We start from the raw sequence: 21939 nt of genomic DNA, 5'->3' as shown, positions 1-21939 counted from the left end.
CCGCAAGGGGGCAGTATTGTGTAAAACTTCGTGCAACTTCCCCAAGTAATTCTGAGAAACTAGGCCTTTTATTTTAGGGACGATTTAGTAAAAACAAAACAAAACAAAAAACAATTTCACTGAAATGTTGTTCAATGATATTTTGGTGTTAAAAACAATAGCGCATTCCTATGTTAAAAAATACACATTAAACAGAAATCAATCCACGATGGCTGAACTTTCTGTGTCGTTCCCCTATGTATCCTCAAACTCTAAATAGTGCATCAACAAATGCACTATTTATTGCATAGTGCATCAACAAATATGTACTGAATGTTAGATAATATTGAATGAGTTGTCAAATCTGTTGTTAAATAAGGTAAAATTCAACCCCTGCAGTTTTGGCAAAGCCACAGGACTAGCACACAGCTTTCCCTCCTAATGTAACACAAGAATCTCGTATCTAATTCACAGATGGGGCCTCTCCATTCCTAAGAAATGGGGTAAAAAAAAATACACTTGGAAATGAAGTTTTACACCAAACGATCTAAAGAAATAAGTTACTAAAACAATATTTTTGTTAAGTACACCCTTTTTCTCTGTTATCATTTTCATTGGGATGAAGCAATTCTCTGGGCGAGATTAAGAATGGAGAGCCCTGATTTAGCCACCGTATGTGCTGAGGGAAGCAGCGAACTCTTCCCAATCAGGATGAGGGCTTGTTAGCACTAACAATCTCATGGGGAGCTGGATCAAACAAGCATGACACAAGACATTAGAAAAAGAGCGATAACATAAGGGCACGCTAGCTATGCAATCTCTCTGGGTCTTAGTGTTTCTTGTTATAAAATGAAGGAATTGGACAGGATACTGCCTAAGTTTCCCTCTAGCTCTACTCTAGAGAGCCGACCCAAGTAGAGTAAAACTGCTTGGAAGATGCCAAAACAATGTTTGGGAAGGTTTGAAAAGGTCACACACATTTAATGGAATGCTTCTCTGGTCTCCAGTTTAAAGATCGGGGTGATGACAGAATTAGGGGTATGGGTAGGAAAAAGGACCTGGGCTCAGTTTCTTCCATCCCGTCAACACATGGTTGTCCTTCAATCACTCTTACTTCTCTCTCCCTGAAAACATGATAACTACTTAAGAAAAGCCACCCAATCTCCAAAGCTATCACCAAAAAAATAAAACAAAAAACCCCATATAAACGCATAAAAATGTGTACATCACTTAAAAAGTATGTGTCCCCATGTGCGTATGCCCGCACACACAAAGGCGTGGCTCTGTGCGTTTTCATCTGTTATATTGTTTCAGACACTTTTTTGTTTGCTAATTTACCATAATAGACTGACATTTGTTTTTAAAATGTTCTGATTCTTAAGAGCAGGTATGTTATTTACTATGTATTCTTTAGCAAAAGAATTCCACTGTAAGAAAATAAGCTTTCCTGCCATTGGATGCCTTTATTTTTTCTTGTCTGAGGAAGGAATTTCTTCCTTGATTAACAGTCTTATGGTCATCAATAAAGAAGGAAAATCTCTTCCATTCCTGTGGCAAAATTCACATGGTTCCTGAACAGACAATGCTTTGAGGTTCCTGGAAGTCACGCTTTCCAGCCCTGAATATTTTAATGGCCATCTCCACTCCTCTCCTACCCCCCATTCCACTCTCCACTGCAAGTTTCCTCGCCAGTATCTGTGAGCTAAGGGTGCCAGGGGCTGCCTCTCAGCGACCCTGGGGATGATTCAGGAAGAGGGAGTTATAGCTGAGCCACATTCCCATTAGTAGCTGCTGTTGAAGGCAGGTGTTGACCATTTTAGATCAAAAAAAAAAAAAAAAAAAGAGGAGCAAGGAACCAACAATTACTGCGAATCTGCCATGTGCCTGGCATATGTTATTTCCATGAGTGATCCGTAAAATAAGTGCATTTACACTTGATGATGGAAAAACAGAGGCCCAAGGAAGTAAAATAACTTGTTCGTGATTGCCTTAGCAGAAGATTGTGGAGACCATATACTATAATTTTGGGATCGTTTCCTACAGTTTTGAGAGCAACTCTTTGAGTCAGAATGCCTTCCATAATCCTCACCTAAGAAGCTGCTTTGGGGCTAAGTAATAAATGAAGATTCATACTGCATGTTAGAATTTATAGAACCTTCAAAAACAAATTATGTAATAAAATTCAAAAACAATGTAAAATTGATTTTTTTTTAAATTATAGTTTTATAAAGGTTCAAAAGAGGTTAAGGATATTTCCCGAGGTTCTCCCCACTGAAGCTCAGGGCTCTTGTTACTTTGGTTCAGGATGCATCTCAGCACAAGACCAGTTCTTCCAATTCATAGAATTGTCCTGAAGCTTCTGGAAGCCTTGCAGTCCCTCTAAGACAGTTTGTCAGGGCGAGAGAAGGTCCAGGTTTGTTCAGGTTCAGAGCTGCTCTGTGAGGTCTGCTCAGGACCCAGATCACGCCTTTCCATCTGCAGGGGTTGTAAGATGACAGCTCAGGGGCAGTTTTCCATTACACTCTTTAGCCCACAAAACTGCTCCAGAAATTGGATCCATTTGATAAAATAGGAACCATGGGGGCCTCCCTTAGAGTTACAGTTTAGTGTCTGATCACAAAGCCAGAACCCTGGTATGCATGAAAAGGAGCTGCTAGACAGTTACAACCCTAACCAAGAAGACCTGCAGAGAAGGGTGCGCCCTCTGGGGTTTCGCACCAGGGGGCAGCAAGATGCCAGGAAAGGCACATTCTGCGAATAAAGAGCAGCAAGTCACCTCCTCGGGTCTCATCGGGAAGAACAGCTAAATAAATGGTGCTCTGCCAGTACAACTTCGGAACCGTTCTCCTAACATTTCAGGGTAGCTATAGAACCTAAATTTCTCTCAACTGGCAGCAGTTTCAAAAATAGAAAATTGTTTAGGAAAAAAATCTGGCACCAATTAGATTTGGCAAAATACTAGGGAAAAAGCATTCCTCCATTAGTATCCCACCACAACATGCAGTTAAACAAAGTTCTCAAATTTGAATTCACAGGGAAGCAAGTGAAATTTGGTTCAGAGAAAATAAATGCTGACCATGGGGGAGAAATAAAAGCATAACGTGTGCAACTCCTGTGAGTCCTGCGGGGCTCCTACCTGTTGGTGAATTTATTTAAGGCAGTTCAAGAAGTTTGGGTGTAATTAGTGGCACAGGCCTAGAGAAGGCAAACATTAACTGTTTGAGAAAAGCTACCCTGGATGTGTCCAACAGTAAGGGAAGAGGGCTTTGGTCTGGCACACCTCAAACACCTTAGAAAACAAAGTCAGCTCTCTATTACCTGGAGGCATATATTCTACATGATTATTGTAGGTTTTGCCCTCTAGTTGTTATTGATAATATCATTCAAAGGATGGAGTGAAGTCATGTATGGACACAATCCATTACCTTCTATTTTCTTTACCAGCCTCACCTAATTTGAAGCCTGGCAGGAGGGCGTCTTAACCCAAACACTTACATACTAGTCTCCTAAGGCAAGAAAGTATTCGTGTAAACACAGAGAAACTGGCTGTCTCACACAAGCCTACTGTCCCAGAGACACAGGGTAGATTTATAACTATTTTTCTTTCATATACTGCAAATTCTCCAGGTTTTGCTTAGGCCTTCCCGTATTCTAATATAACTACAAAACCCATTTCAAATACTAGTTAAAGCAGCTTTTGGATGATGGGATTGTGATTGCCTCCTTCTATTAGCACAGTCAGCTGGCGGTGGTACCCACGGGCTCTCTGCCGCGGATGTGCTAGCACGCCAGGGAGCTTGTGGCCCTGAGACAACTGAGATGAGACTCCCCCAGCCTCCACCCAGAATCGATCAGAGCCTGACAAGCTCTATGAACCAGCTGTGATCAGAATCATTTTTAGGCCTCAAGTAAAGTCAATGCAACATTTAAAAAGTCAGGTTTTATTAAGAGTCATTTAACACTGTACAGAGATGCAAACCTGTACTTTATGTCAATACTCTGCTGAAAGGATAACCTTTATTGTTAAGTAGATTTATTGCCAAATGGACGGGGATTTGTGAATGTCTTTCTCACACAGGGTTTTCCCTTCAAAAGGAGTCTTGGATCTACATCAGCAAAGGAGGATTAGTATGGGCTGTTGGCCAGCAGAAGAAATATTTCTATTGCATAGAACTGGCTGCTACAATGGTATTTGTTTAAAAAGGCATTTTAACTATATAATAAGTTGAAAATATAGGCTAAAAAGTGGGTACACATTGCTATATAATAAATAAGAACACTATAAATGAGTAAGAGATGCACTTTCAAACTCCTTTTACTGTCCCTCTAAACAAGTACTTATTATAAACTTGTCTCTTCCTAATTATGGATTCCTCACAATTTATCACAAATAGCATAGCATGTGATATTATCATCATGTTGTAAGTAATCCTTACTTAGTCATTGGTTCGGGTGGCTGTCATAGCCTCTCAATGAGACTGCAAGATCTCTATGTCTTCACACATCTGCTCTTCACAGCGCCCAGTGATCAGTGAGAATTAGAGCAAGGTTGCACACATAAATGCCTGTTGCCTGATACGTTAAAGCAGCAGAGAGCACATTGGGACACTAAAAGGGTTTTGGCCTCAGAATCATAAAGCTCTAGAGCGTGCCTTGTTAGGAGGTGTGCAGTGTGTGCAGTCCTGAAGCCCTTCAGGGGAGCAGGCCAGATCTGACCCACGGCGGCTCATACCACGGACCAGCATCCAGGGTTTGGGAAATTAGGCCCTGCAGCCATTCCCCCGTTAAGACAAGTTCACCTGGTGGGATGTAGACAGGCAACCAGATGCCAGGGGATGGAGCAGCTCTTCCGGAGAGCAGTCTAAAGGTCAAGGACTCCAAATGAACACACAGGACTGTAAAACCGTCCCTCCCATCTCCTTCCTTCTTCCCACTCCCTCCTACCTCCCATCAGGAATAAACAGGCAGGCCTGTTCCCTTCCATTACTGCTGCGTGTTCTGTGATCCCTTTCTATTTCAAACCACCTCAGTAATTCCTGTGGGCTTGATCTTATGGTGGGGTGGGGACAGAAGGCGGGCCCAGTTAAGTGGCACATGATATGGGTTGCTCAGGACCAGAACCTGCGAAGTCCCGAACCTGGCCTCTGTCCCCTGCAGCAACAACAGCCCGGTCCACTCCGGTCTTCCGGTCTCCATTCAGTGGGACCCTACAGCCAACTGCCCACATCTCTTCTCAACTCTGTTTAGTCATATTGCCTTGTTACTTGAACTCGGCCACGGTGTGAGTATTTAAACCATGATAATGGCAAACGCTACAAATTGGAACTTCCCCAGAGAGTCAGTTATTAAATATTCACCAGCGCACAGCTGCTTCCATCCCTGGGTGGCTAAGGCTGTTTAAGGCTGACTTACAAATCTGTGAGTTTGACTGGGAAGGCCAAGGCTATGCCTGAGAAAATACTGAGGAGGGCCAAGCAGATTGTCTCGTCTATTGCACACCCCACCCCCAAACGCACACCCTGCAGCAGCTGCTGAGTATGAACTGATAATTAAGCATTTGTTAATGCTGCTTCAGGAATGGCCTACCTTACACTCATTCTATGAAAGGTGGGTGACGAGGGATGCTCACAAAGGTTTCTGAGGGAGGAGGAGGGATAACCCTCTCCAGGGCTCTCCTCGCTGACCATCCCTTTACTTCCTCCTTCAGGCATCTGCACACCAGGGCCACTGCTGTGGGAGGTGCCTGCATATGCCCCGCCCATGTGACAGGGTTCCCTCACACTGCAGTGGCACCTGGTCTCAGCTGGTAGACTGCCCGGATTTGCATCTCAGTGCACTAGCTGTGTGTCCCTAGGCAAGTTACTTAACTTCTCTATGCCTCATGTACAAATGAGGATAAGGACAGTAAGTTACCCTGTGGATTGTTGTGAAAACTAAAACAGAAAACCTGTATAAAGTACTTCTGACACAGCACCTAGCAATAGGTATAGCCATCATAGTGGATATTATTTTAGGAGATTCTATTCTTGTCAGTCCTTTGGAACAAACATGATTATTCCATATGCACTGTTTCAAGTGTGGAGAGCTTGAGGGTGAATCAAGAAAAAAGTTCAGGATATCAGTAATTGCATTATTAAAAAAACAAATATTAAATTGAATGACTGTCAGCTTGTAAAATAATTTTCTCTTTGATAATAATAACTTTTGAATTGTGATATTTCTAAAATATTTTAGGTTTCTCAAGGAGATGACCAAAGCTGTGGTCAGATGATGCTTTAAAAATCTGTCAATATGCAATTTTTTGGTACTACAGGAAAGAGCACAAGAGTATGGCAGAAGTCATCTTTAACTCATTTTCCATTCGGTGCAAGTCTATCATCAATATAATCTCATCATCAACCATAAAAGACATCAATTATAGTCACATCAGAAATCATCTAGCTTTATATTTTATACAGAGACTGATTAAGGAGATGATGAGAACAGGGGGCTGGCGAAAAGAAAGACAGACTAATTTTCATCAGAGTTGGAGACCTGCTTACTTGGCTTGAAAAGAAGAAAAGGGATTAGTTGATCTGTAGTTGAACTGAACACATTAATCTGGTTAATTTTATGGATCCAGGCCTAAAACACAAATATCAGGCAGATTTAGTTCCAAAAAGAAAAAGAAAAACAAAATTAAAGGCATTGAAGCTTATTTTTAAAAGAAAGTCTTGGTGCATCCTTCTCTCCAGATAAGACAAACTCCCTAGACTGTTGATAAATTCTGGCTTCCCAGGGCCTCCAGGTATCTGCCTTTTGTCTCCTGTCTTATCAACCTTTTCAGAACCCAAATCCCTTCTTTCTCCTGGGTGGAATAAAATTTACCAACACCACCTCTTATTTAAAATAGCTCGGGGCCTTATGAGTTGATTTCCTAATTTGTTAAACAAATATACCTCAAGGTTTTTGTGACTACTGGCATTTATAAAAAATAAAAAAATAAAGAATAATGCCAGACTCCTAGTCTAACTCAAAGGGATACACAGCCAGTGGTGGTATTTTAGGCAGTGGGCTGGGCCAGTGGAAAAGGCTTTCCTGGACTCATACCACCTAGACAAGTTACTACTTTGCCCATGTGCCTGGCATTTAGTAGCATTCAATAAATGTTTCTTGAATTCAGAAGCCAAAACCACACATTAAAGAAAATTTTTTACACATGCTTAGTGTGGAAGGCCGACTGAGTATGTGGCATTTTATCAGCCATACTCAGCACTTTGGAAAAAACATGTATCTGAATCACTGAGCATTTGAATGAAAGGAAGAGCGTGCTCCTTTGATGTTCAGACAATACTATGTCTCATACTCATCTGTGAGAACTCAAGAGTATAGAAGTAGCTTTACTCTGCAAGCACATAGCATCTGGTTGGTTCCCTCTGCCTCAAACATGGTAAACATGATCACTTATTAAATTACTAAAGTTCTGGTACCCAGAGCCCTGGAGTGGTGTCAAATCCTGCTTCTCTAATTCCTTAGCCAGATGACCTTGGATGTATCTTCATGGCTCAGTTTTGTCATTAAAACAAACAAACAAACATGGATCTAGTACAACCGTCAAAAGCTGGATGTTTGGGGATCTAATGAAAAATATACCTAGAATCAGTTTGCAAATTGTAAAGTTCCATGCAAAAGTAAAATATTAATATTCTTTCCCTTAAAAAGTTCTGCAAAAATGGGTTAAAAGTGGTGATTGCTTCTGTAATTGTCAATTTGGTTATGTCTCACGAATCTTCTTTAGACCGTTTAGCCTCTGAGTTTAGCCTGTTTGATTGTTTTTCTTTCATTTTCATAGAGTGCCTTGGCCCATCCTACCAATCTAGCACATGACCCTAATTCGGTTTTGCTCCATGCATCAGAGAATTTTAAGACAGCTATTAAAACACCACATGGAAAAGCTTTGCAGGGAATTCTACTCCACAGAGGAACCGCAGAAACCACTACACACCTTAACAATCTCCCCACCCCCAACAGTTGGCTAAAATTACTGCTCCATTATGTTAGTACAATCCAACCAGTTTTATTGCTTGGAGCAAAATCTGAGGTCCAAAATGAACTTCAGAACATAAAAAGTAAGGCAAACCTCAAAAGGAAACAAGCTTCTTTGGGTTTTCAAACAAATATTACATATCAGAGACATTCTTCTAACAGAGTCAACCAAGAAAAGCCAAGAGGAGTCCTGCTAATTGTTCCACGAATATAAAACTGGAATCAGGACTCACCCCAAAGAAAGGAAATCTCTTTTCATCATCAGATTTTAAAGACTACAACCTTTCATCAACTCTTTCCTCAGACACAAGACCCTCTTTCACCTCCCTCATCAAGTTCCTTCAATGTGGAGTCATTATTTTCCACCTTAAAAATTAAAGTGTTTTTTCAAGTTATGATATTAGCACATCACTTACCCTATCGTAGCTCCTTTCCTTTGTTTTTCATCCTTCCTTCCTCTAATTCCAAAGTCTTTTATCCATTAAGTATGTGCTGTATTTCATGAATTTGTATAGCCTTGGCACTAGGGATCCCAGAGGGGAAAAATATAACCAAACAATATCCTTTCGAATGAGCCATCCATTCCCCATAGGTGACGCTTGGTTAATCAAGTCTTATGGACAACTCATTTTCCTTCAGAGGAGACAGACAAGGAGGTGAGGTGGGGGACAGCCAGGAGGGAGGGGGCACTGAACCAGGGGAAGTAGGGTGGGCACAGTCAAAGGCACTTAGCTGGTGACCAGTGACCTTAGCAAGAGTGGTTTTGAGTGAAACTGCCTCACTCATGCAGTCCTGTACACCCCCCTAATTCACACATCTCCTCTACAATATAAACCCCACTTAAAGACCATGTGACAAAATATTCCAAGCCAATGATCATGATAAATGTAAAGCCATAGAACTGGTTATGTTTCTTAGCTTTCTCCAATTACACAGGTACATGGAGTCTATTTATTGGTTAAATCAGGGCAGTATTTCATTAAAAATTACTCCTCTCCTATTGATTGCCGAATATACACTTTACAACAGCTCTTCCAATGGTGTAATGTAAAGGATGCTGGATTTAGAGTCAGAAAACCTGACTGTTGGTTCAGATTCCAACCACATGGCCTTGGAACAATATTCAAAGAATCAGAAGCTGGACCTTCATAAAATGGTAATACTACAAGCAGAAGGTCATTCATTGACTTGATCAATCTTTGAGTAGCTACTATGTGCCAAACATCAAAATGGGCACTAGGAATAGAATGCATAAAGATAAGGCATAGTCACTACCTTTAAAGAGTGTCAGTCTGGGAATGGAAACACACGAATGTGCTGGTTTGAAAGGATGTGTGCCCCCTAGAAAAGCCAGGTTTTAATCAAAATACCATTTCATAAAGGCAGAATACTCCCTATTCAAAACTGTATGTTTGAAACTGTAATCAGATCATCTCCCTGGATGATGTGATTTAGTCAAGAGTGGTTGTTAAGCTGGATTAGGTGACGACATGTCTCCACCCATTTGGGTGGGTCTTGATTGGTTTACTGGAGTCTTATAAAAGAGGAAACATTTTGGAGAATAGGAGATTTGGAGACAGCAGAGAATGCTACAGCACCATGAAGCAGAGAGTCCACGAACTAGCAATCTTTGGAAATGAATAAGGAAAACCCCTCATGGAGAGCTTCATGAAACCAGAAGCCAGGAGAGTAAGCTAGTAGATGATGCTGTGTTCGCCATGTGCCCTTCCAGCTGAGAGAGAAGCCCTGACTGTGTTCACCATGTGCCTTCTCACTTGAGAGAGAAACCCTGAACTTCATTGGCCTTCTTGAACCAAGGTATCTTTCCCTGAATGTCTTAGATTGGACATTTCGATAGACTTGTTCAATTGAGACATTTTTTCAGCCTTAGAACTATAAACTAACAGTTTATTAAATTCCCCTTTTAAAAGCCATTCATTTCTGGTATATTGCTTTCTGGTAGCTGGCAAACTGGAACAACAAATAAATATGAAAAGAGATCATGTGTAAAATTTTTTCAACACTATAAAGCCTGGTGCAAAGTGTCCAGTTTTATCATATTGTTCACCCCAATTTATTAATTAATAATTAACATGTATTATATGGGTACTGATATTCTGTATACTACCGTAGAAATGGAGGATGCAAAGATGAATAAACTAAGAGTGACTGAAAGGAGTGAATTAAATTGGTATATCTAAACATGGCTAGACCTCAAGCCCTATTCTATTTCAAACTTATCTCCCCGTCTTCAGCGAATACTTCTTCCCAATTACCATTTCCATTATGAGCTTTGTTTTTCATAGTCAAACTCTCTTAACGTGTGACCTGCACCTGAATTGTCCACATCTTGACAAGCCCCAGTTCCTTAAATCCTACAGTCTTATGTTGACCTCATCCCCAATACTCCATCAAACCCAAGACCCACTGCCTTATTTAAATTACATCCTTGAAGATCACTTCTCATGTCCAATTATAGCTGCTTTGCCTTACTCTCCCTCACACTCCCGAAGGTAAGAGACTTAAACTGTCATTTTATGCCCCTCTCCAGGACCCTGGCTTTCATATTATCTTGTTTTTATTCTGCATTTACCCATATGGCTGCTCTATCAGATTTTTTTCTTCTCCTGTGCCACAAACAAGGGCCTTTTAGTGTTTCACACAATTCTTGTCTCAACCTTCTGTTCTTTTCTTGGCATGCACTCTCAATTAGATATTTTAGCTACTTCCATGGTACCCAATATCATCTCTCTACTGACATTTCCAAGTCTATGACTCAATTTGGACTATGAGCTATCGTTCATATTTGTTACTTCCTGCTGAATATTTCTACTTTGATATTCTACCATCACCTCAAGCTCAGCATGTTAAAAAAAATGAGCTCTTTGCCTCTCTCTGTGCTCTAAAAACAAAAGAACAAACAAACAAAATCTACTACCATAAAAAATAGTATAAAATAACCTAAGTTTGTTCTATGCAACTTGTCAATTTCTGGAAGTTTTCGTTTCTTCCAGTAACCACAGTTCCAAAGCCTCTCCTGTTCTTCTTTTGGATGTGAAATCACAGTTGCTTCCTTTCTATGCTTATGACTATTCTCCTAGGTCAGCCTATAACTACCTCAGATCTGGGCTACTAAAAAAATCTCCTAGATGATTTATACAAACCTCCAGCTTCTTACATTTCAAATATGTTAATTTTTTGAAGACACTGATTTTATCATTTCACTCTTCCGTCTCAGATATTTTAGCTGTCTAACTCTTAAACTCAAATAGGATTAGATAGAGTCAAAACTCCAGGACTGGAATTCAAAGCATTTTACATTTTGTTCTATTTTTAACATGATAACACATTTGTTTTCTAAAGTCTCATAGCTTTCAGGTAAATTGCTCTGTGTAAACTCCCTGAACCTCAATTTCCTCTTATAAAATGGGTACTATTTTTGTGGTTGTATTAACCAAGACAATATGTGTAAAGTACCTGTATTAATTAGGGTTCTTTAGAGAAACAGAATCAACAGGGAACACTCAGAAATATAAAGTTTATAAAAGTGTCTCACATGACCATGGGAATGCAGAGTCCAAAATCTGCAGGGCAGGCTGTGAAGCCAATAATTCTGATGGAGGGTCTGGACGAATACCACAGGAGAGAGGCTTGCTGGCCAAAGCAGGAGAAGAGAGCCTGTCTCTTCTGAGTCCTCCTTAAAAGGCTTCCAGTGATTAGATTGAGCATCACTCATTGCAGAAGACACTCCCCTTGGCTGATTACAAATGGAATCAGCTGTGGATGCAGCTGACATGATCATGATTTAATTCTATGAAATGTCCTCATCGCAACAGACAGGCCAGCACTTGCCCAACCAGACAAACAGATACCACTACTTGGCTAAGTTGACACATAATGCTGACCATGACAATACCTAACACAGTTTTAGTTAGTGGCTAGAATGGTACCTCAAAAATGCCATGTGTTTTCTCAGCTGTTTGCCTTGCTCAGCTTAGTTCTTTTAGCCAGAATGCCATCCCTTTCATCTGTGACACCTTCCCTAAATGCCTCAGCCAACAGTTATCTCTTTGTCCTCTGCCTGCCTATGAAAACTCATTGCCAGTATTATACCAGTAACACAGTACTTAAATTTACATATGCTTTTGTCAGTATACATATGTGTTAGCTTGCAAGCTGCCATAACATGATATACCAGAACTGGGATGGCTTTTAAAAAGGGAAATCTAATAAGTTACAAGTTTATAGATCTAAGCCTATGAAAATTTCCAAATTAAGGCACCAACAAGAAGTTACTTTCACTGAAGGAAGGCTAATGGGTCTGGAAACCTATGTCAACTGGGAAGTCACGTGGCTGGCATCTGCTGGTCCCTTGCTCCTGGGTTCCATTGCTTTTAGCCTCTGTTCCTATGGGGGTTCCTCAGTTTGCATCTCCAGGGCTGGCTTTCATCTCTTGGCTTCCCTTGGCTCTCTCCAGATTCTGGCTTTCTTAACATCTCATGGCAACATCTGCTGGTCTCCAAGCATTTCCAAATATCTATGTCTCTGTTCTCCACCTGTCCACATCTGTCAGCTCTGCTGTGATCAGCTCTGAAGCATCTGTTGTTTCTCAAAAATGTTTCCTCTTTTAAAGGATTCCAGTAGACTAATCAAGACCCACCTGGAATGGGTGAAGTCACATCTCCATCTAATCAAAAGATCACCTTCACAATTGGGTGTGTCACATCTCCATGGAGATAATCTAATAGATAGTTTCCAACCTACAGCATTGAATCAGGATTAAAAGGAATGACTGTTCCCATAAAATTGGGCCAAGTATTCTGGGGTACATGATACTTTCAAACTGGCACAATATACTACATTAGTGTATGTGTCAAAAAAAACTTTAGTGCATATCAGAATCATGCTTGTTAAGGCACACATCACAGGGCTCCACTTAGAGTTTCTAATTCAGTAAGTCTAGGGTAGGTCCTGAGAATTTGCATTTCTTATAAGTCCCAGGTGATGCTGATGCTATTAATCCAGGACCACACTTTCAGAACCACTGGTAGGTTATAAGTTCCTGGTTGACAGGAGCGCTGCTCTGTCCTTCTTTCCATTGCCTAACTCCTCCCCATACATCCCAGGGAGTACACAAAGCAGTATTTTAACAAGGAAGGAATCCATGTTTTTCTACTGAATTCAATTATTTAATGACACCAGGTTCAAACTGCACATTCACTGGCTGGCTGCACTCAGGCTTAAACTATTTCCAATATTAAAACCTACTAGAAGAGAATGTCATAGTGATGGCAAACAAACAGCATGCAGTTCGATATCAAAGGAAAATAAAACATTAGATAAAAATACAGCTAGATAATGATTAATTCTTCATGCTAATAGAGAGGTATAAGGGAGCCCAAAATTTGAAAAAAAAATCATTTATATTTTTTTCTGGAATGCAGTATTAAAATTACATTCTGAAACATACAATTTAAAATTTAAATCCTGGTAATTCACAGTGCTTTAGAAAACAATTCCCTTATGAAGGAATGTTTTGGTGGCAAGGACTATTATCCGTTCCCTCTGAAGCCTAGTGAAGGGTTGGGGGGAATGCAGATGAAGAGAAAGATACCAACAGCAAAATATGAATGAGGAAGAAAAACTAGGGGAGCTTTTAGAAGATAATGAAAGGGTAATTCTGTCCCCAATTCCAGAAGATAAAATGCTGGCACTTTAGTTACCACAGACCCTGAAGAAATAAGAGAAATCATAAGCTGATAATATGAACAACTATATGCCAACAAACTAGGCAACTTAGATGAAAAGGACAAATTCCTGGAAATGCACAAACAAGCTATACTGACTCAGGAGGAAATAAAAGATCTCAAAAAGTCAATCACAAGTAAAGAGATTCAATCAGTCATCAAAAACCTTTCTACAAAGAAATGCTTCACAGGTGAATTTTATCAAACATTCTAAAAATAACTAACAACAATCCTGCTCAAACTTTTCCAAAAAATTGAGGAAGAAGGAACACTACCTAACTCATTTTGTGAAACTAACAGCACTTAAATACCAAAACCAGGTAAAGACACTACAAGAAAGGAAAACTACAGGCCGATCTCCCTAATGAACACAGATGCAAAAATTCTCAATGAAATACTAGCAAATTGAATCCAACAACACATTAAAAGAATTACACACCAAGACCATGGATGGTTCAACCCAAGAAAATCAATTAATGTAATACAGCCCATTAACAAATTGAAAGGGAAAAAAAAATCACATGATCATCTCCATTGATGCAGAAAAAGCATTTGACAAAATTCAACATCCTTTTCTGATAAAACCATTTCAAAAGATAGAACTCATAGATAACTTCCACAATATGATAAAGGGCATTTTTGAAAAACCAATAGCCAGCATTGTATTCGATGGAGAGAGACTGAAAGTTTTCCCCCTAAGAGCAGGAATGAGACAAAGATACCTACTATCACCACTATTATTCAATATTGTCCTAGACGTTCTAGCTTAGAGCAATCAGGCAGGACAAAGAAATAAAAGGCATCCAAATTGGAAAGGAAGAAATAAAACTTTCATTATTTGCAGATGACATGATACTATACATCGGAAATCCTGAAAAACCTACAACAAAGTTACTTGAGCTAATAAATTCAGCAAGGGAGCAGAATATAAAATTAATGTACAAAAATCAGTAACAAAGTTCTTTGAGGGATGAGAACAAAAATATGGAACTACTGAACTTTACCACTGGGGAAACCCCTGATACTATGTCAAACATTAGGGGCGCCCAAATCAATAGGCCAAGCCCTTGATTTTAAGGCCTGTTCTTGTGAAGCTTATGTCTATAGTGGTGAAGCTTAGCCTACCTATAGGTGTGCCTAAGAGTCACCTCCAGAGGACCTCTCTTGTTCCTCAGATGTGGCCTCACTCTCTCTAAGCCCAACTCTGCAAGTGAAATCATTGCCCTCCCTGCTACATGGGACTTGATATCCAGGGGTGAAAGTCTTCCTGGAGATGTGGGAGATGACTCCCAGGGACGAATTTGGCCCTGGCTTTGTGGGATCAACAATTCCATCCTGACTGAAATGGGGAAAAGAAGTGTAACAAATAAGGTATCAGTGGCTGAGAGAGTTCAAATAGAGTTGAGAGGCTTCTCTGGAGGTCACTCTTCCACAAACTTCAGTTGGACATTGCTACCTATCATAACCTGCCAAACTCCAACCAGGACCATTCCAGCCAATTCTAAGGCAATATATAAGATTCTACAAAGGTTCCATGCACTAGGGTAACTTTCTGGAAACCTACAACCTCCAGATGGGTCCCTGGTCCAGATAAGTCCTGAAACCTAGAGGGGCCAGCCTTTCCAAACATCAGCTAGTTCCATTTCCCAAGTCCTTCCAATATGAAAAAAGTAGACTGGGCATAGCCTAAATACCCCTAAAGAGTGGGAGAAAGATCAAAAGTGATGGGGGAGGTATACAGAGAAGGTAGGGTTTAACATAAGAATATGATTCCTGAATCATTATATTGATATTTCTTTTAGTCTCCAGTATCTTAGAGCTGGAATAAAACCCTAAAATTGTGGAATTGTAATCCATCCAAACTCTGAAATCTGTTCTCCAACTAATTGTTGTACTGTGCTTTGAAATTTATTGCTTTTTGTATATATGTTATTTTTCACAAAAAAGAAAAAAAGCAATGATAAAAATATATATATTCCTTATAGCCTCCAATGTTCTTGAGCAGCTAGAAGGAAAAATCTGAGCCCATGACAAACTCTGGGATCTGTCCTGTAACTACTTGTTGAAGACTGCTTTGAAAACTATTGCTTTTTTCTTTCTTTGCTTTTTATGCATGTTATATTATACAATAAAAAGTTTTTTAAAAATGCTGGCACCTTATGGCCTCCTTTCCCCCCTGTAGCATGTTGACATCTCAAGTGCCCAGGGGCTAAAGGCACCGTGAGAGGTTCCTGCTCCACTGCTGACCGAGCAGTGTTTAGATGGACTAACAGGGAACTTTTACTACGAAGACGCACATGAGAAGGATCTAGGAGGATGTTACCTTTCCTAGCCTGATTTTGTTTCAATATCACTTTTTACAATCCAAGTCAAGTGAGGACAATGTCTTCTATTGGACTAATTGAAAACATGTTAAGCTCAATTGTTTTATTAACTAAAAACTGTAATTGAGCAAGTTAAGTTGGGATGATTTTAAAGAGTTATTTTTAGCAGCTAAAATCCAAAATAGGGCACTTTCAATTTCCCTATTATTACTGGAACACAGAAGCCTATAAAATAATAGTAAGTAGAGATAGTGAAGATTTTAATAAACAAATCAAGCAAAGGAAAGAGTATTTCCAAAAAATATGAGAGCAATCCTTCTCTAAACTACTCTTGGACAAGTGAAAGTGGCTCCATGTGGAAATGCCACATAAGATGATTTCCTATATAGGATGATTTCCTTGCCTATTTTAAAGTGGTATTAATAAGGGTATGGCCAGAGGCCCAGTTCTCATATGGACTTCACGTGTGACCCAAAATTCTATGCCATATGACCATAATTTAAGTCGAAATGTGATTGTTCCTAATTGTTGAACGCAAGAGGGACTAAGCAAAAATTTTCTTTGGCAAAACAGATCGTCATCACTTTAAACATGATTCAAAGCATACACCCTTCTGAGCAAACATGCTTCATTTACAAAGAGAAACATAATACATCCATAGTTACTTTTATAGCAAGGGTTGTAAATACAATCAGAATGAACCATTTTTCCACAAATATTTTCTTAGGTAGGTGACAAATTCATAAGGTATGCATGGTAATTCAAACAGTAAGCATTAGTTTATGCTTTACATTTACAATGTGGAAGCATCTGTATCTTTGCTCAGCATTTTAAATACTTGATGTGAAGGCAGAAGTATTTGAACTCAATATTCCCTGAACTAGTTTAATCAAAACTCAAATATTATATACATACATGGAGTTATATGCATTTTTAGGGATCACATAATTTTATAGATTGGTATTTATATAACTTGGGGGCTTTTCCTCTCCATTTCTACTGACTGGCCACACACAATAATAGTTTTTAAAAGAAAATACAATAAGAACACAAGGAATAATGATAGTGAGGGTGTGAGGACAAGGGGAAGCCAGGAAACAACATTTATTTAAACTTTTAGAGAGCATTTCATAAGTTTCTTTACCAAAAATACTGAATTACCATGGAAATAGAGGAAATGTTGTGTTGTGGTTAGAGAACTGGCTTATAGACAAAAGGTAAAGTTAGATGGGCACTTTGTTGAATGGAGAAATGTTAACGGTTAGGAACCCTGGGGATCATACATGGATGGGACTTATTTAACTGCTTTTATACAAAAATATGACAGTGAAACCTAAAACTATAGTGGAGTACAAAGACACGTCTTCTATTGCCATTTCATTCAATGCTTCATTTTGCAGATGGAGAAAAATCTATAACATGGAGACTTGTTCAAGGTGACCAGACAGCAAGAGGCGTGCTGTGACTCCTGCACCCAGAGCTTCCTCTGCCATCCTGCCTTACCTGCAGTAACAGGTGCTACGAGGTGGCACTAGTGCCACAGCACCAGTTAAGCACTACACAGAGATTTCACAAGGCTTTCTGGGTTGAACAAGCATAATCTATTAGATGAGATTCAATGTGGAAAGTGAGTGTATTGAGGAAAACACAATCCAAACTCTAGTCACAAGTTTAGAGGCTTTGTCAATTTTAGGAAATATGCCTATGTGTACTGCTTCCCTATAGCCATCAGCTCAATGTGCTACAGTTCTATTAAAAGGCCTTAGTTTGTCAGGCCTAGAGAAAAGTGGGAACTATAGAGGAAACATTATTCTTTACTGCACAAAGCCAAAGTGTCTTCATATGTGGAAAATTGTGCTCAGTTTAGGTAAACAAAATAATACAAACAATAAAACCTCAAAAAGGATAGAACAGAGGGAAAGGCTTCTAGACTGGCAAATAAATTGGCAATGGGAAAGAGAAAATTCAATTGGAGGACTGATTAAAACAAATTTGGATATAAAGAGGAAAGTACTAAAATTTAAAAAATAATGGAATTGAAAGACTAACAGGCAACTGGTATTCTCATGCATTACTGATGGGACTGTAAATTGGTGCAACTGCAGTGGAAATTTCTATGATAGTATCAACTAAATATAAATAACATCTTTCTCTAGGAAACAGTACTTTCATTCCTAGGTATAAACTCAAGAGAAATGATTGCATATGTCCATAGGAAATTTTGTACAAGAATCTTATAGAAGGCTGATTTGGAATATCTCAAACTGAGCCTGCTCCAAATGTCATCAGCAGGAGAATAGATAAATAAATTTCAGTACATTCATAAAATAGGATACTACAGTGCCATAAAATGAATGTATTCCTTATACATGCAACAACATGTATAACCTCATAGTCATTACGTTGAACAAAAAGACTATATGGTATATTATTTACTTTATATGAAGTTTAAGATCAGGCAAATGATGGCAGAAGTTAGAAGAGCATTATATCCCAGGGGATGGAGGTAGGTATTAACTGGGAAGAGACATAAGTTTCTATATCTTTACTTGGGTGGTGGATTATAGGAGTATATATTATATATATATATATACATACATACATATCACAATTTACTAAGTTGGACATATAATATTACTGCTTCTTATACTTGAATAAAAAATGATGGAGGATAGGGAAAACATGACTGGAAGGAAGGTGATCTTTGTTTTAAAACGGGATATTATCTGGCAAAACTGACTAGTGGCTTTGGATGGGGACATATTTTAAAAGCCATGAACCTGGATATTTAGCAGAAATGGCTTCCAAATTAAATGTGGAAAGTGCAGCCTGACTCCTCCTTGCAGCTTATAGTGAAATGAGACAGGAAAGAGATAAACCGAGAACTGAACTCTTGGATATAAAGAAACCACAAATTGGTGGTCTGGAAAATTCTGGGCTTCCAGAAAATAGTGCCCTACATGAGGATTTAACCAAACGTAGAACCAGTCAGCTATTTCAGAAAAAGCCAGGATTGGAGATGGAGTTATATGGGAAAGATTTATGGAAACTCTTTCTGTCTGATGGGCGTAATCCTTGCTTACTGCATAGAAAGCCAATGAGAGTGCTGTGGGACCTGTGTAAACAGAATGGCTGCCAGTCTGGACTAAAAGATTCAGAAAAAGGACAAAGTGAAGGTAAAATGTCTTCAGAGACAGAGCCATGGAGACTAAGGTCTGAAGTTAAGAGACTTGGGCCAGGAGAGTGGGCCCAACCAAGTACTTAGAGAGGGTGAGTTTGCCCCAAAGGCAGAGGATAGGCCTCCACCTCGTTGCAATGAAAGAATTGCACCATCTCAGGCCTTGGGAGGGTGGGGCACACTGCTTGGGGATTGGGGAGACCTGGTTGCCACCACATGAGGAGCTGAGCGTGTGCCCCGGACTTGGCGGAAAGACCATGTAAGACCCTGATGCTTAGAGAGGGAAGAGGTGAGAAAAAGGTGGTCTCCTCAATGTCCCCAAAGGTTGCATTTGGAGAGAGGTGGGCCTCTGTGTAGGCCCTAGGAAAAAGTGGGACTGCCACTTTCTAAAGCCCCAAAGTTAAATGACTCTCAGACTTTAAAGTCTAATGGTGTTTGCCCTGCAGGTTTTTGAAACTGTTAGGAACTGGTGTCCCCTGTGTTCCTTCCAATTTCTCTCTATGGAAATGGGGATATGTATCCTATAACTGTCCCTCCTTTGTATGTTGGCAGCAAATAACTTGTTCTGAGTTATACAGGTCCAGAGCCAGAGGAAAATTTTGCCTTAGGACAGACAATGCCTGTAACTGACTTTGATGAGATTTTGTACTGTTTCTGACTTTGTATGGTATTTATATCGTTACTGAAATGGTTTAAGGCTTTCTGATATTGTCATGGAATGAATGTACTTTGCATTTGGAAAGAATGTTTCTTTTGGGAGTCCAAAAGGTGGGATGTGCTGGTTTAAATCTGTGGTGTACCCCAGAAAAGTAATTTTCTTTAATCCTTTAATCCTCACTCAATATTGTTGGGTGGTAGTATTTGATTGTTTCCATGGAGATGTGACCCATTCAATTTTGGGTGGTAACTTTTGATTAGATGGTTTCCATGGAGGTGTGTCTACACTCATTCAAAGTGGGGTTGCTTACTGGAGCCTTTTAAGAGGGAATCATTTTGGAAAAAGCTTCCAAGCCATAGGAGCCCATGCAGACAGAGACCTTTACAGATGAAGAAAGAGAATGACCCTGGGGGAACTTCAAGAAGCCAGGGGAGTAAGCTAGCAGATGACGCCGTGTTCACCATGTGCCCTTCCAGCTGAGAGAGAAGCCCTGAACGCCATCGGTCTTCTTATTGGGTTTCCCTTGTATGTGATGGATTGCTTTTCTCTCGCTGCTTTCAAGATCCTCTCTTTCTCTTTGACCTCTGACATTCTGACTAGTAAGTGTCTTGGAGAACGTCTATTTGGATCTATTCTCTTTGGATCTATTATGTAGTTAAACATAAGTGAGCATTTTCAGAGATGAAATGTTTAATTGAACGTCAGAAAACAATATCAATATAAGTATGATTTAATTGAACCTGGGTGGATCTTAATCCTATTTCTGGAAGGCTTATAGAGAAAACTACAGAAAAGAACCCATGGGGAGCAGCCAGAAGCTGAAAGTCAATGGAGCCCAGAAGAGAAGGGAGAAGATGCCACCATGTGCATTATCATGGGCTAGAAGAGCCAAGGAACCCCAACCCAAAGATTGCTGACCAGCCAGAAGACAGCAATCCCTGCAGGAAGGAAGCCTTCCAGTCTCTGAGACCATCAGCCAATAAATTCCTGTTGTTAAGTCAACCCATTCTATGATATTTGTTTTTGTAGCCAGGAAACTAAAACACATACTTTATTTGATTTACATACTACTTCTATAAATTTGGTAAGGCCACTACTATTAAGAGTACCTCCTAATTGAACACCTACTATTCCTTCATTCAGCAAATGTTATTGGAATCCCTCTATATAACAACATTTTTAGGCGCCAGTGATATATCACTGAGTAATGCAAATTCCCTGCCTTCATAGATCTTACCTTCACATGGAGGGAAACCAACAATAATGAGTTAGACACAAACTAGAAGATATGAACCAGATCTGGGTAAGTGGATAGAGTGTGATGGTGTAGTTTGGATAAGAAGGTCAGGGAAGGTAACGTCTAAATAGAATCCTGAACGAAGGGAGGGAGTGATTCATGAACATCTGAAGAAAGGTCATTCCAGGCAGAGGGCTCAACAAGAGCAAAGGCCCCAAAATGGCAATGTGCTTCCTGACGGATTTGAGGTCAAGAAGAAAGATACAAGGAACTGAGTGAAAGGAGGAGTGATAGGATACAAGACATGAAGTTAGAGTGGCTGACAGAAGCCAAACCACCCAGTGTCTTTTAAGCCCTGATAGAGAAATTGGATTTTATTCTAGGTCTTGTGTATTTTAAAAACCCTCTGGAGACCAGATTCTGGGGAAGTAAGCATAGAAGTAGGAGACTAAGTTCTGAAGCTACTGAGCTACTGGTAATTCAGGCAAAAGATGATATTGATTTAGATTAGGGTATAGCAGTAGGGGTAGTGAGTAGAGCATGGCTTTAGTATACATTTCAAAGGTAAACCAATAGGATCTATTGAAGAATTGATTACGGATCTAGAAAAGGAGGAGAAAACAATGAATGCAGGTTTTGGTCCCTAGTAACTGTTGGGGCACACGATGACATCATTAAATAAGAAGCCAGAGACTCAGCAAAGAACAGGTTTGATGGGAGAAGCCTGGAGTTTGGATTTGGATTTGTTGAGTTTGAAATACTTTATGCCTTTAAATCATCTGAAAAGTCTT

The 21939-nt window shown here is 39.7% G+C and overlaps 1 protein-coding gene across 12 annotated transcripts in view; it reads right to left on the bottom strand.

Moving 5' to 3' along the window:
• Positions 1-21939, bottom strand: part of SPAG17 (sperm associated antigen 17) — a 287582-nt gene that overhangs the window by 238177 nt on the left and 27466 nt on the right. The gene's annotated exons all lie outside the window — the stretch shown is intronic.

The sequence above is a fragment of the Tamandua tetradactyla genome, chromosome 11 (assembly GCF_023851605.1).
Source record: "Tamandua tetradactyla isolate mTamTet1 chromosome 11, mTamTet1.pri, whole genome shotgun sequence".
In the NCBI taxonomy this organism is placed as follows: Eukaryota; Metazoa; Chordata; class Mammalia; order Pilosa; family Myrmecophagidae; genus Tamandua; species Tamandua tetradactyla.
The sequence above is the reverse complement of the archived record's forward strand: the minus strand, read 5'-3'. Positions and strand labels throughout refer to the sequence as shown.